General features: G+C 34.7%; 1 protein-coding gene across 5 annotated transcripts in view; it reads left to right on the plus strand.

The window, feature by feature from the left end:
- Positions 1-16,405, plus strand: part of LOC137627267 (inactive serine/threonine-protein kinase TEX14-like) — a 298,494-nt gene that overhangs the window by 204,333 nt on the left and 77,756 nt on the right. Inside the window, exon 1 of one of the 5 annotated variants that reach the window (XM_068358371.1) lies at positions 6,610-6,958. The exons of the other annotated variants lie outside the window; for them this stretch is intronic. The gene's annotated coding sequence lies outside the window, so the exon portion shown is untranslated. Of the gene's footprint in view, positions 1-6,609; positions 6,959-16,405 lie in introns of those variants that run through there. 5 annotated transcript variants of the gene reach the window in all.

A 16,405-nucleotide genomic window follows, 5' to 3' on the forward strand; every position in this document is an offset into this window, starting at 1 on the left:
AACCCTATGTGACGGGTGACATGAGCGTCGAAATCTCCCTTGCAAAGGCCAGCCAGCACATTCACGATATTTGTAGTCATCTTTCCACTATGATTTTACTTCGCGTAGAATACGAAGCTGCTAATCAAATATAGGAAAAAACGGAAAATTATATTGGAAGATATTACAGTTATTCGACGAACTTCATGACTTAATACCACTTAGTGTAGTAGGCAGACCGCAACAAGAACTAACTTTTTTTTTCGTTTGGAACTGGACTCCGTAGGGGGTGTGACGGATTTACAAGTGGGGGAGGGGGAGAGCGGGATGCGCAAGGGCGGGGACCTTTTGAGGAAGGATGTACTATTATGTGCCGTCCATCCTCTGATGTACTGATATAGATAAACAGTGAATATATCACAGTCGCGTAGGATCAGCATGGCTGGGAAAGCGACGCTGGGGGTTCATAGGGGATCTTCACTGGGGAGAATGACCGTCCGGAAGGGAAAGGGCAAAAGGGATGACTGATGAGATGCAGTGCAAATAAGGATGTTTAGCAGAGAGAGAGAGAGAGAGAGAGAGAGAGAGAGAGAGAGAGAGAGAGAGAGAGAGAGAGAGGTTTTGTTTATAATTGCTTACAAATTATATAAATATGTAACAATAGTAAAGGTCTAGATTTGTTTTACTGCTTTTGCTGAGAGAGAGAGAGAGAGAGAGAGAGAGAGAGAGAGAGAGAGAAGGAGGTTTTGATTATGATTGCTTACAGAGAGATAGAGAGAGGGAGAGATATATAAGGAGGTTTGGTTTATGATTGGTTACAAATTATATAAATATTTAACAAGAGTAAAGTCTATACTAGTTTTACTGCTTTGTTTTATTCTATTGTCACGATGAAGAATGGTGACGTATTGTATACCCAATTAGGGAGCTTTTGTAGACTTATCATAATATGGTTATTATTAAATTCCAGTCATTATAACCTTGGATAGCTTCTATAATTTTAATTGATTGATTGTAATGATATTCGTTCAATTTGTATAAAGTTGATAAGCACTATCGTATAATCATTACATTTATAGGTAAGTGAATTTAAGTACTGATATATATATATATATATATATATATTATATATATATATATATATATATATATATATAAACTAGTAGAGACCTGAGTATGAATTCGTCAGAAGTTCTGATATAGAAAAATCACTAAATTTACGTGTTACCTTGTTTTGTAATTTGTGTGTTTGTTTGTATGTGTGTGTGTGTGTGTTTATTTATGAACAGTTACATGGCCACAATTTTAATCGTCGAGTAATGGAACTTGCAAGTATTAACTGTTATGTAAAAAGCTGGAAATGATTAAATTTTGAAATGTCAAGGTCACGGTCAAGCAAAATGTCCAATTCGCGTAATCAGCCATAAGTTTGGACGTTGTTGTCGCAGATACTTTAAACTTGGTTCATATCTGAGTGTATGAAAATCTGCGCCAGTCAATACATGTTAGGGTCAAAGGTTAAGGTCAAGGTCGAGCAAAGGGTCGAGAAATAAGCTGCCGCGACGGAGGTCTGCGCTCTACTCAGTGCCCATCTAGTTTATTTTAGTTCTGAGCTATAAAATGGTATCAAATTGTTCGTCATACCTAACTTATCAAAATAGAGGACGTGGGGGACTCTTTCACATTTATAATTAAAGTAAAATAATTGGTAAATGCGGACCATAGAAAATAGAACAAGTTTTTATCTATATTATATTATTCTTCTATTATTTAAGTTTTATCATGGGCCACTGTTCATCTATTCAGATACTTTTATTCAGAAATTCTAAAAAATTGTGAAAAAATTGTGAAATATTGATTACAACAGACAAAACAATTTTGAAGTAGAACTAGAGAAGCAATGTTCTCCTTTGGTGATGGAAGATGATGTAGAAGGCTATTAACAAAACTTATTTACAATAATACGCAGTACCATGGAAACGGGAGCATTGATAAAGCAATGATATTTTCTTCATACTAGTATTGTTCTTCTGAGGTTATGAATTGTATTAGAATTACACACACACACATACATATATGTATATATATATATGTATATATATATATAATATATATATATATATATATATATATATATATATAATGATACATGTAAAGCGTTTAAATACATTTCTATAACATTTGTATATATTTAATTTGTATGTGTATGTCAATTTTTTAAGTCTCTAGGAGTGTGTACATAAATCTAATCTCCAGGTGTGTATGGCAGTAAAATATATGGTTAACAATATCAACAATATGTTTAGCAAAATTCTTATGAAAACTTGAAGAAAACATTACTAAAACAAAAATTTTGACAAAGGACTATCCACTCAATAAATATCACCACTAATCAGAAAAAAAAAAAAAAATAGCTCGCGTGAGAATGGTTTCTTGAAAGAATAGGAATTTTTTTCTTTTATGGAATATTTTTCGACTAGTATGTTCTAAACATATGTTAAATTTGATATATAGAAATCAATTTTGGTGTATATAGATGTGTACATCAGGGCGATCGTGTTGAGTGTGGGTGGGGAGTAACAAAGGAACTACATATGATTTAGTGGTGAGTTGATGGGCGGATGGTTTTTTAGGCGGAGGGGCTGTGGATGTGGGGGGGATGGATGATGGATGAGTTTTGGGGATGGAAGAGGAAGGAAGTGAGGGGGTGGAAGATGGAGAGAGAGAGAGAGAGAGAGAGAGAGAGAGAGAGAGAGAGAGAGAGAGAGAGAGAGAGAGAGAGAGATAATTACTTCACACGTCTTTGTCATGATAGGGCTAAAGGTTAGAGTTTACGAGTTTGCGATGATATCTTAGATAAAGTAATGTGGTTTTGTGCATTTTATATATGCAATTAGAAATTATTTTTGGAAACAGGAAATTGCTGAAAATCTTACTTCCATTATTCATATGTCTTATCCTCTCCTTTTACAAGCTTTTCTAATCCCACTTGTTGGTGAGAAGTAGAGTTATTATTATCAAGACTGCTTTGATTTCGCGATTCTGACAGTATGTTATTGGGTTGTATATTTATATCTACAGGCACACATACGTGAGTGGCCACAGGATTTATGTATCTTAGTGAACATATAGTTGATACACACTTTCGTGATTTATGCATGTAAGTTTGCCAGTACGTGCATATAGCATCACAGTACAAACAGCCTCGCTCTGTATCTTTTATTTCTTCTTTGGCAGACAAAATTGATCATTATGCAGATAAAATCTCATGTATTTTCTTGACCTTGTGGATTATCTTTCCCACGAATTATGTGATAGTATTCCCTTATCCTGTGACGCCTGGATAAATTTGATTTAGTTATTGAATTAAATTACGATCTTAAGCATGGGGTTACAGGTCTAATACAAGATGCTGTCCGGAAATTTAATTACAAGTTGACAGTAAAATAGTCCTAGGAATTTCCGTGTCGGAAAGGATTTGGTTGGTAGGTGGGCAGAGGAGAGTTTTTGTGGTGAGTTAGGGGTGGGTGGGTGGGCTGGGGCATTGAGGAATGTCTGTGGGAAGAAGGGTTCTTCATCACGCCCCCAAAATCCATTCTGTAACGATAGAGTAATTTCGTCTCCTCTCCAGAACGTTGTGAATAGCGTCACGTTTCGCTCTTTCTCAATGGCGCCTTTTCTTGATCGTCAAAATGGAAAGATCCAATTAAGGCTCTCGTTTTGGAAGTGGCCGTTGCGACTCGCGTTTTCTAAATGCTCTGGTTTCCGTGACACACCCTCTGCGTTTTCGGCCCGACCGCTGCAGGCTTTGAAGTTCCTCTACGCTCATAATTTTCCTTTAATTGGGTTTACCACGGAAGTTGAAGTCGGCTCTTCACTCAACCAGAGACTTCGAGGAAATCGTGGCTGATTCAACTTCCTCTGGTTATTTGTAAGCCTCTGAGTTCCTGCCCATTTTAATCTGCAGAATTTTTTTTGCCTGTTTTAATTCATTTTGTTGTTAAGCAAATTTATAATCTCAATGACTTTTCTCCCTGGTAAACATTAATTTTTGTCGATACCATGGCAGGTTCTTTCTGTTTTTTCATAAACATTTACAAATGTTTTATTATCAGGACTTTTATTAAGGTTAGACATGGTTATATGGTTTTCAAATTCAGTAAAACAAATATATTTGCCATAAGCTTTTGATTCTATTATATTCATTTATTTTATTTTTGTTTTCGTTTTTAAGACCGCCCTTACGGTCAGACAATTCTTTGTGTGGTCATGTCATGCTTGAAGTAATTTTTGGCAATGACGAATGCCTACTGTAAATTCTTCATTCGTCATTGTTTCCAAGCTTTAATCTTCTGCCATCGGAGATACAGAGACTGATTACTACTGAATCATCTTGGGTTTCTCGGTCGGTGATGACTAAATAATATTAATTTTACTTTGTAAACCAAATATTATGTAGAGGGAAAAAACACAACTTCTAACTTACTATTGTGATGCACTATCCATGGGAAATTTACAATGCGTTATTATTACGGTGAGGATTAGATGAGTCTTAAGATATACATAGGTTATGTTAGATATACTTTGCATTGTATACTAATGCTAAATGCCTTTTGACAAAGGAGGGAAAAAGTAGGTAAAGGTAGGCCAAAGCCAAGTAAGTGAAAGGAAAAATATGTCGAAGCAAACCAAATGAGGGGAAAAGAAGGTCTAAGCTAAATAAGGGATGAGAAAAGAAGGCCAAAGTTAAGTAATGGAGGGAAAAAGTAGGTCAAAGTTCAAGTGAGTGATGGGAAAAACGTTTCGAAGTAAACCAAATGAGGGGAAAAGAAGGACTCAGCTGAGTAATGGATGTGAAAAGAAGGTCAAAGCTAAGTAAGGGATGGGAAAAGTAAGTCAAAGCTTCAGTGAGTGATGGGAAAATATGTCGAAGCGAACCAAATGAGGGGAAAAGAAGGCCAAAGCTAAGTTAGTAATTGGAACAGTAGGCTACTGTTAAGTATATGAATGGAAAAGTAAGCCGAAGCTAAGTGATGGAAAAAAATAGACTAAAGCTAAGTAAGCAATGGGAAATTAGGCTGAAATCAAGTATTTGGTGTTGAAATTAGGTTAAAGCTAAGGAAGTGATGAGCAAAGTAGGTTAAAGCTAAATAAGGGAAGAGAAAAGCAGGTCGAAACCAATTTAAATTAGGGTAGGTTTTTTAATGATTTTTCCTTCAAAATTAATCGAAACAAATAGTTTTCCATAGTTTACGTCATAAGAATTGCAATTGTGTAATCGTGAACTTTAATATCCAATGTTTATTTATAACTTTATCATCTTATTTTGAGTAAAGGATTAACAATCAGAGCTCTTGATTTATGCTATGGATAAAGAATGCATATTGTTTACATTTCATCTGGTTTTCATATAATACCCAAATTTATATAATATTTCCATATTAAATTCTTATTGTTTTATTGCTCATCAATATTCAGTACATATATTTCAAAATAGATATACAAAATCACATCAATAACTAAACACACATTTGTGCATGTACGTATGATTAAACGGCAATGAAGAAAAGCTGCCATATCCTAAAACAGTAAGTCTGAGGATCTTCGAACTTCCTGTCTGAATGTTTTTATGGTCTCACCGTATAGAGCGAAAGCCAAAAATACTTCTTTTCCTACCAAGAAAGCACAGATGATTGCTTTGACGTCACCCAAATCTGGTCTCCTTTGCCGAGCGCAATTTCCATCTTATTTGCTTGCAAACACTTGCACCCTCAGACGCTTAAAGCCCCTTCGACCCCCCCCCCCCCCCTCCTTGCTCCCCCCACAGCCCGGAAGCCATTCAGAAAACCCGCCAACTCTTTTGAAAACCTTGCAATCAGCGGTAACAAAAGCACGCCGCTGAAAGGTAAAGTTCACTTCAGTGAAAAGCTTCGAGTCTTATGTATCGCTTTTAATTTCTTCTTTTTTTATTTGTCTACCTTTCCTTTCAAACTGTGCTTGTGTGTAGGTGGTTCTTTATTTCGGTGTGAGCATGGTTTTTTTGTTCTTTTGGTGTATTTTCTGAACTTTTGTATACGTGATTTTAAAGCTATTTGTTATATTTTGTGTTAGCTCTTTCATCGACTTTGTTTCCACCCCCCCCCCCCCTCCCTTTGATGTACATCATATGGATATTAACAAGATCTCGCTTAACCTTTCTTCAAATGCCTTTATTAGGAGGATGCCAAAGTAACTCATTTTATATTATTTTAAATCATAATCGATGCATCATGAAGTATATTTATTATCCGTAGACACCATGTATTGGAATATCGTTAAAATCATATTAAACTTATCTTTGAATATCCTCTTCAGCATCTTATTGAGTGTAGTAAGATTTATTGTGTTACGGCCATACAGAATGCACTATACCTGTTTCATCAATACTATAGCCTAATATGTCAGCGATTTAATATGTATACAATGATATTTCTTAGTTCTTATGGTATCTTTCCATGTCTTCTTTATCCATCTCAATTCCTCCGACTTGTTTTGTTCCTCGCCGCTTCTACCTCTGTGGTAACCCCGTAGTTAACCCCACTGGAACAACAGCAGCAGGAACCACCAGCTGGGGTTCCATGGGCAGTGAGCCATCACTGTCTCTTGCGTTCCCGTAGCGCGTGGAGCTATCGCTCGCTCACTTGTCGAGTTCTTTACAAGGAATTCTAAGCGTTTAGAGCCATCCAGCTCTTCGAGGAATAACTTCGAATTTCCTTTCGTTAACGCAAGAGCCGCTATAAATCGTAGTCTACTATTGTTCAGTGTTAATATTGCGACTGTGTACTGTCAGTTAGTTTCTGTAATACTGTGAAACTGAAGTATAAGAAAATTACGAAACAGTTTAATGTGGAGAAGGATTTCAAGTCTATATTTGATGCCCTTCCCTTTGGATGTAAAAGAGATTGAGTCTACAGTGTCATAAGAAGATATCTGATTTAAGGTAAGAAACGAACATCAGAGTTCTCTGTGTAAAATCATGTCTTGCCTTATATTTTTTCAGGTGCCGATTAACTGCCGATAATTCTTACGTTGTACAAGTTATTTTTGCCATTTTACTCTATTACTTTCCCCTTCACCTCGCTCCCTTTTTCCATTAAGTGTTCTATTGTATGGGCAATTGCTTAGCAAGCTGGTATCCTTTATTGGGGGTTCCAAATGAATATATGCTTATCTTGACTGCCCATATTCGCACTACTGTAAATTGTGTAGTCAACCTCGACTCTAGTGTTCAGTTTCAGTGCCCGTAGACCTACAATGCTTTCTAATTTTGACTTTGCACTTGGTGGGTTGAATAGGACCAGTGATCTACCTAAATTGGAAGTGGGCAAGGGACAAGAGAATATGCATTAGATAAGCAAAATGTACAGACTTTTATCCATTTAGAGTTTTCCACAATGTTTTAAAATTGATTTTGTTTGTTTGAATGTTTTTATAGAAATAATGTATAACTCATAATTTTTAGCATTTGTGTGCTGCAGTACTTTCTCAGTATTTATCTTTGAAAATAAAGTAGTAGTAAAGAAACCTAGGTGACCTAAGTAGGTAAGTAAATGTTAAAAAGATTTGTAAGACGCTTATTTTCATTGTCTTTGGTAATTGATTTAAATGTTTGACGTTACCTTTTTTTTTTTTTTTTTTTTTTTTGCTTGCTTGTCTGTTCTTCAATCGGGCTCTTTCCTAAAGACAATTAATCTTTTATTTTGTCATAAAATATCTTAATTGTAAATGAATTTCGTTTAAACATTTTGTGTGTATATGTGCATGCGTGTCATTCATGCAGAACATTCGACTCAAGGAAAGAGATTATAGAGAAAAAGTAAAGGGTTATGCAAAAAGAAAGCTTCAGGCCAAAAGCCATCTCCAACGAAGGACATTGTCCAATCAATAACACCTCTACAAGGATTTTCAATGTTTTCCTTTTTTTTTTTTTTTTTAATTCTAACTGCCTATAGCAAAGAATAACTTTATCGTAAAAGCATGAAAGCCTAAAAAAAGGACTCCAATATTTTTACATGATATGTTTTAAATTTTAAAGTCAACTCTGTTTGCCTTGTCTGTTCGTTTGGCAGACTCTTTCCGAAATATATGGACCATTAAAGCCAGTCGATATCTGATTTCTTCTTGTGACTGAAATTTTAAATTGATGGTAAAACATAAAGTATATTATAATGTGCATTTTTTTTCTCTAGAAATCCCACAGACGTTCAGCTTACTTAGCCAGGATTCATATGTCATGCGCTTTTGAGAGAGAGAGAGAGAGAGAGAGAGAGAGAGAGAGATTAATGTCCTATATCTAGTTTCTTGGAGTTTTGCATTTCAAGAAATTACAGTTGTATTATAATTTATTGACACCATTTTATTTATCAATTTGTTTATTTATTTGTTTATATATACTGTATACATATATTTACCTAATCTATCTACCCGAGAGAGAGCTCGTGGAAAGATGTTATTTATTACCTTTGCTGTTGTACATGATTTATTTGTGTATTTTAATTCTATAATGTACTGTTTTTTTTTCTTAGAGAGAGAGAGAGAGAGAGAGAGAGAGAGAGAGAGAGAGAGAGAGAGAGAGAGAGAGAGAGAGAGAGAGAGAGAGAGAGAGACTATATATTAACTAAGTCCTTGATCCTTTTCTCTTTACTCTCCGTAAAAATATAATATCATTTATTTCAATTTCGTGACTTATCCAATGGCACCTTTTAATGCAAGGATTGCAACTCAATCATTTCATGAAGATGCAATTATGTTCACCTTTTATCAATACTTGGCGATTGCTGACCTTCATCATGCCAAGAAACTTTAAGAGAGTTGATCTCTGAAAAAGTAGGTCGTCGTCCATCCTTGCAGGTGGCTATGTAGCACCCGAGAAGCTACCACATCTTACTTTATGCTTTGAACATCAACATTCAAGGGCTGAACAATGCTTCGGAATTTACGCAAATCATCTATATTCCCTGGTTGCCTTGACCTTCCATTTTTCCGGAGACGTGTCATTTGCTTCTATTTTTTTTTCAAGATAAGATCCGCCCATTTCCTCTATATGCTTCTTATTTCCTTCACCCCTTGGTTGTTATAAATATTTTTTTCTCGTTGGATTTTGTATAAGAAAAGGTTTCTGGTTTAACTCTTTTATCTTATAACCTTGGTACGTATTATAAGGATTTTTAAGATTCTTTCAAGACTTAGTCTATGAAATTTACGAACGCCCTTCTCAGAGGGGAAGGGATAAAAGAAAGAGAAAAATGCACTGGAGCTTTAAATTAGGACACGGTTTGGGGTTTGCTCTGGTTATGCTTCGATTGATTTGTGTGTGTGTTTTTTTTTATTATTTATTTATTGGAAGATGTATAAAAAAGACATCTGGTATAATAGATGGGATGTCATTTGTAACCCCAAAATAGCTGTTTCCTTTTTATAATTTTTCAACAAATATAGAATATTTTTGGTGTCCATGTTTGATAGAAGTTTTATGTTGGCCTTTGTGGAAAATGTTAATCTTTATGCTGCGTATATATATATATTTATATATATATATATATATATATATATATATATATATATATATATGTATATATATATATATATATATATATATATATATACATATACATATACATATATATACACACATACACACGGCATAAAGATTATCGAATCTTCTTTCGTTAAACATGTTCCATAAATATATATTTTTGCCCGATGATAAAACATTAGGGAGCCAAAGGTTAGCAACAAAAATAAACCATAGTGTCTTCCAATATAAATATATTTAATCCAAGTGGCATTCGCTTAATTTCTTGCCAAGATTTAGTGAACATCTGCATATTATGTTATACTTACAGTATAAACGACAACAATTATTAATATAGTTTTCCTGTGCCTTTTTTTTCGTCTTCTTTTCCCACACGATAACGTCTTTGCGAAAAAATCTACGGGGGAGGAAAGAAAAAGACGTGAGATTATTTTGATTTGACCTGCATCTTTCTGAGAATGCATGTCAACTATCCTATGAATATAATTCTATATTCCTATGACTACATGAAAATGAAAAAGATTTGTTGGTGCTGGTCAAAGGGACTTTGAAGGAGACCGATTGGCTCTGCACTGGCAGATATTTTCAAGATGATTTTCCTTTCTAGCTTCTTGAAATCTCTTGAATCTAGTCAAAAGACTTAGTCCATCGAAATCACCTCAAGGTATAAGTGAGACCATTCCAGTAAAAAGCAGTTCTTTTAAATGGTTTTTAGAAAGAGATTTATTTATAAGTTAAATAATAAAGAGAGGATATGCCTTTGGGAATGATTATCTGAGATCTGAGTGTTTTACTTCTTCAACATCAGAAATGATTGGTGCGAGAATGTTGCCATACGGACATTTCTCTATTTTTTTGGCGCACCGGAAAAGGGCATGATTTCCAGATGAGTAACTTTGTTGGTATCGCCAATTCTCGAGAAACAATACCGTATTCTTGTTGTCAGTGACGTAATGAAACGCCTGGTAAATTGACCACTCACCCAAAACCTTCTTCATTTCATCAGTAGGTATTGTTCGGTTCAGTTTGGCACAAAAAATTCGCTTGACTTACTTATGACGTCAAATATAAGTTGTACACGAGATATTGTTTGATTAGCGGATAATTAAAAATGTCCCCAAATAAATGCCAAGTGTTAAAAATGGCTATTTTTCTCATCTTGAATTTAAAATTGGTGCAATGGGTCCAGAAATAACTTATTTACAAAGTAAACGTGAATCTGAGAGCTAATGGTAAATGCTGATGTCTATTATAACTGCTATAATGCAGAAACACCTTTGAAAAACTGAAGGTTACATATGATGTGTATTCTCTTCCTCAGTAATTTATCTAGGTTAATAATTAAGATCTCGGTCATGCTCAGGTTAATATACAAATAACAAAACAAAAACAGTTAATATTGTATATGCACACGCACACACACATATATATACTCTATATATATATATATATATATATATATATATATACATATATTTATATATACTATATATATATTATATATATATATGTATATATATATATATATATATATATATATATATATATATATATATATATATATATATATACACACAACTAGGGATTCCTTAAAGCTTTATAAAATTTCGAAAAAGAAATAAAAATTGGCATACGTTAAATTTCATATAACGAAAAGCTAAACAGATATGGGGAAGAAAATATTCATTACTCCATGATTCAAACAGGCATTGATTCTTCATTAGAATGGTACGGTGTATGACCTCAGTAATTGGCGGTAATGACGCGCTGTTATGACCCCAGAAATTACGGTGATTTGTGCCGGTACCTTGACCTTCGGGGTTTGTGTGATCTCATCGGATTTAACGAACCCGAATCGATTCGGGTTCGGATTGATTCGAGCACGGATAGGTTCGAACGAGTGTGGCTAATTTCATTTGCTATTTTGTTTATTTAAGAATTAGAGGCGAAGTGTAACTTACAAAGTCTGGTTTTAGCTGTTGCATTTTAGAGTGACGATATGCCAGATTAAACTGTTAGATTAGACTTGCCTTTATCCAGGTACAAAATTGAGTTTTATCAGTTAGGCTACTTTAGTTTTTAAAATGAGAGAGAGAGAGAGAGAGAGAGAGAGAGAGAGAGAGAGAGAGAGAGAGAGAGAGAGAGAGAGAGAGAGAGAGAGAGAGAATAATTGGAAAAATAAATGACAGGCCGAAATAAAGATAGGCAGAAGGTAGATAAAGTTAAGGACAGCTAAAAAAAGAGAGAGAGAGAGAGAGAGAGAGAGAGAGAGAGAGAGAGAGAGAGAGAGAGAGAGAGAGAGCAACGCCTAAAGCATAAATTTTGAATGGGAACCGTGGCAGTAAGTAGGGCGTCAGCAGCATTATGTTTGAAAGAAGAGGATATATATATAAAAAATCGAGAGAATCCTCGAATATTTAATCCTACTTTTTTGTCACCTTCAAGGTGAAATTTATTTGTCCTTTGATTTTTTTTTTATTTCTTTATCCGAGAAACAGTTTTCAGTCAATGAAGAATGAATTGCTTCCTAAAACAGTTGCTTGATTAATGTTTTTCCAAAATAGTAATGTCATTTGATGAGAACATTTTTTTTTCTCGAAAAGGGGAGTCATTTATTTCTAGTTTTTAAATATATATTGCTAGTAGATTATTATGAGGTTGCTCAGAACTTTGTTTGAATGATGGTACATTCTTCATGTAATTCGTGTTGGCTTTCGTAATTATACAATGTACGAATTTGCAACGAACATGAAAATTGACGAAATCAGTATAATTATCCAGTGTTAGATATATTTGATGCTTATCAACCGCTTCCCATTTATTACGCAAACAAGCCCCCATGCGCACGAACACACAGAGAGAGAGAGAGAGAGAGAGAGAGAGAGAGAGAGAGAGTCTCTCTCCACCCATCCCATCTGTGGGGAGGCTTTAATAAACTATAAATCCTTCAGCGACTTCGTTTTTACGATGCCGGTGCAGAGACTGAAGGGAAGAAACTCATTTGGCGATTGGATCTTGTGTGATATGGGAACTGAAGCCTCCCATCAATAAACCACGTCTTTAAAGAGAAAGCCACTCTCAGTTCCTCGATGCCACATCCTTACGGGGGCACCGTAATTGGGCGTGTTGACGGTGGTGTTATTAGTTGGGGTGCAATTCAGCAGTTAGAAGTGCTAATTCGACCCTTTCAAATCAGTGGTTGTCAGGTTCGGGATGGTGTGTTGTGAGATGTTCGATGAAAAGCATAAAATTAATTTGTCCTTTTATTCTCGAACCTGAATTACCGGCGGTTTCTTACTGCTAACTTCCAGATAGCAATTGGATTTTCTCTTTTATTGCCTTCGCCAAAAACTACTGTACTAATTTTGACCAATTTTGGTCATCATATTGGGTACGACCCAAGGATGAATCTGTATAATTTTGGAAAGTACAACCAAATACAATTACGCAGTAGTACTTTGAAAATAATCGCAATGTTAAATAAATGGTAAATGTTAGTTTATTTTTTTTATTGTGAATAACATTATGCATAAAACTACTGAACTAATTTCAACGAAACTTAGTGGCCATGAGTGGTTTGACCCAAGAAGAAATACATTAGATTTTGAAGAAAATTCATCGAAGTACATGTACGCAGTGGAGTTATGAGCAAAATAACAAGACGTGTTGTAGCGAAGAGGCTCTCTACTATAGTTTAAATTTGGTTTACTTTCAAATAATGCTTTCTACTAACAACTTCAGGTTGATTCTTAAAATTGAGTACATAGGATACTTTTGTATTTTAACAGTACACTTTTCATTCAAGAATAATGAGGGTGTTGAATAATTGATTGGCGTGCTGTTGTAATAAACGGGCATAACAATAACAGGAGAAGAATAGCACAAATGAACAACACAATCTTCATCGCCCATTGGTCTGAAATAAGAATTTACTGCACAGTATTGTTGCATGTTGATACCTTGGACTGCGGTCACTTACGAGTTCCCTTTCAGCGGAGCTTCATGCGTGCTTAGACATCGCTTTGGACGAATATGCACTGTACAGGATGTTGGGAGAGCCCTTGTACACGAGAGACCTTTCAACCAACATAGAATCTTACATGTTGTGGGTTATGTATGACGTGTTTAGAGGGTGGGTTTGTGAGTGTGTGTGTGTGATTTTTAAGTTTTGTTATTCACCGTGACTATGAGGGATTGAATATTTGGATAGTTGGATGTGGAGTTAATGGTAAGAATATTAACATTTCGCTTTAAACGTAAATGAAGCGAGTTTTTTGAGTGACGGATACATTTGGAACATGTGTTCATTCACTTTGAAAATGAAATATTGAAGGTGGGAATGTTTCTTTAGATGGAAATCTATTGTTATGAGGCCGGTTCTTTCAAAAAAGAGAAGTTTGGCTAATGTTCCTGTGTGTGTGTTTCTATTCGATTTGAATCTGGAGCATTGAGTTTTTTGGGTGATGAGTTATCGAGAGGGAATCCAATAAAATTCATGTGTAGCATTTTGGGTGATGTAAGCTTTTGAAAAATACTTCAAGTAGCTCGAGGGTGTGATGTAGAAGGTCTTAAGGTGCCTTTAAGAGGTGCGTGTACATTGTAAGACCTTTAATATCACCACGTTTAGCTTAGATATTTCGGTCACAGCTCGTTGACAGGGACGGAGGTTACCTGTGGTTACATTCGCCTGCCAGATTTTGTGGCTTGATATTTATGACCTTTGGTAGATCCCTTTACATGGTTTTGCCTTCGACGCTTGATTATCATGTCATTTGGTTCGGTTATTGAAGATGTTTAAGGTAATCTATGCAAAATCCTTGAAATCAATATTACTCATTCAATGACAATCTTGGGTGAAGGAAAGTGTTTTAAGTCATTTCACTCTTATTTCATGGATATTAATAAATTATACTTTGTACTATGTTACTGTTAGAAACATTTTGAGTCTTAGCAATGCAATTAAAAATACGCTTACAAAAGCTTTATTGTTCTTGAGTAGCAAATTTTATCTTCTTTGCGAAATGGAAATCGTAGAAATATTAATTTGAATGAACGAAAAATCAATCTTTGACTTAGTATCACCTGATTTTTTTTGGTCTAATTGGATCTCAATTTTAAAGGCCCTTTTCGGTGAAGTACGTTCATCAACTGGAGGAAACACACTCGTTTGCCTATTGAAAATACTTTTGTTAACGTTTTTATAAATTGATAAACAAGTGGAAAGAAGTTATTTTTGTATATATATATATATATATATATATATATATATATATATATATATGTGTGTGTGTGTGTGTGTGTTTGTATTATGTGTGTGTATATATATATATATATATATATATATATATATATATATATATATATATATATATATATATATATGTGTGTGTGTGTGTGTGTGTGTGTATGCGTGTTACTACTCAAATTGCTACTACGGTAAGTGGTGTATCACTAAATTATCTTCCTATTTACATAGTTTTTATACAATGAAATCAAAAGTTTGAACAGAGTATATATTTCACATCTACTGAAGAAAGAAATGGACATAGAGGACGCTGAAAAAAATGAGCTTAGGATACACATCGGACATTCAAGTCAACAAATTTGATGTATTGACATGAACTTGATTACATATCCTCTTCTGTAATGAGATAAAAGGGAATGCCGATTACTGCCGATAAATGCTTCATTAGAAAAAGGAAATGAAGTGCAAGAAGAATTTCTTTTGTACCGATATATATTTTTTAGGCAAGGTCCCAATTTCCTGTTGCCTTGAGACGTGACAAGTCTCCAAGAAATAAAGTTAGTATCCTAAAACGTGTTTGATTGGCGCTTGAGTTGCCTCGGGTAAATGTGATGCTTGCATATTACTGAATGTTACTCCACATTGCAATCTACAGAAATAAATGTTGGCGAAGAATAAGAAATATGTAGTTATTTTAATATTGTCGTTTTTTACGCTTGTTTACAGAAAAACAACCAAGGCTTATTTTGTAGTAGCTTCCTAATTCCCTGCTGTTACCCATTCTTATCCATGATGTGTCCGTTCCTTTGGGGCAAATGCCGTTCTGGCAGACGTAATTGACATAAGTCCTCTCTAGCTTGAGAGAGAGAGAGAGAGAGAGAGAGAGAGAGAGAGAGAGTAAGTTTATATATCTAAACGCAATATGTCTTTTGCAATGAAACATCTATAATTATTCAGCGTCTTTACTGAACATACATTAAAGACGTAGCAATATATATATATATATATATATATATATATATATATATATATATATATATATATATGCGTACATACACATATATGTATGTATGTATATGTAAACATGTGTCCAAATATTTATATACATCCATATTCATATCCATATCTACGTACTGTTTCCAACCATGTTTTCTTACAGTATATTTCCAATTTTAAGCTGTTTTCTTAGATTATTCTTAATAGTCTTTATTGCTATTGGACCTTTAATCTAGAAGTGTTTACAAATCATAACCTCTCTATTGGACATATTTCTAACGTACTGATTAGCCAACATGTTACATCATTAATGCAGTCACTATACTTCAAGCGGTGCACTGTAGGCATTACTGAAGGTCTTTGTAGAGTCCCTTTTACCCATAGAAGCACCCACTTTTTTGCCTTTTATTTCCATTCTCGTTTCCTTTTATCTTCCTTGAATGGCTACCATGTCCCAATAATGGACACTATAGCCCAAATTCCACAAATATATCTATACTAGTGTACGCTAGCCGTCAAAAATTACGGCTAGATATTTAGTTAAATATTCACACACACGAACCCGGCTCTCACCAGGGTATGAGTACTCCTTATCCCCTCTGCCTGAGAGA

The sequence above is a fragment of the Palaemon carinicauda genome, chromosome 2 (assembly GCF_036898095.1).
Source record: "Palaemon carinicauda isolate YSFRI2023 chromosome 2, ASM3689809v2, whole genome shotgun sequence".
Classification (NCBI taxonomy): domain Eukaryota; kingdom Metazoa; phylum Arthropoda; class Malacostraca; order Decapoda; family Palaemonidae; genus Palaemon; species Palaemon carinicauda.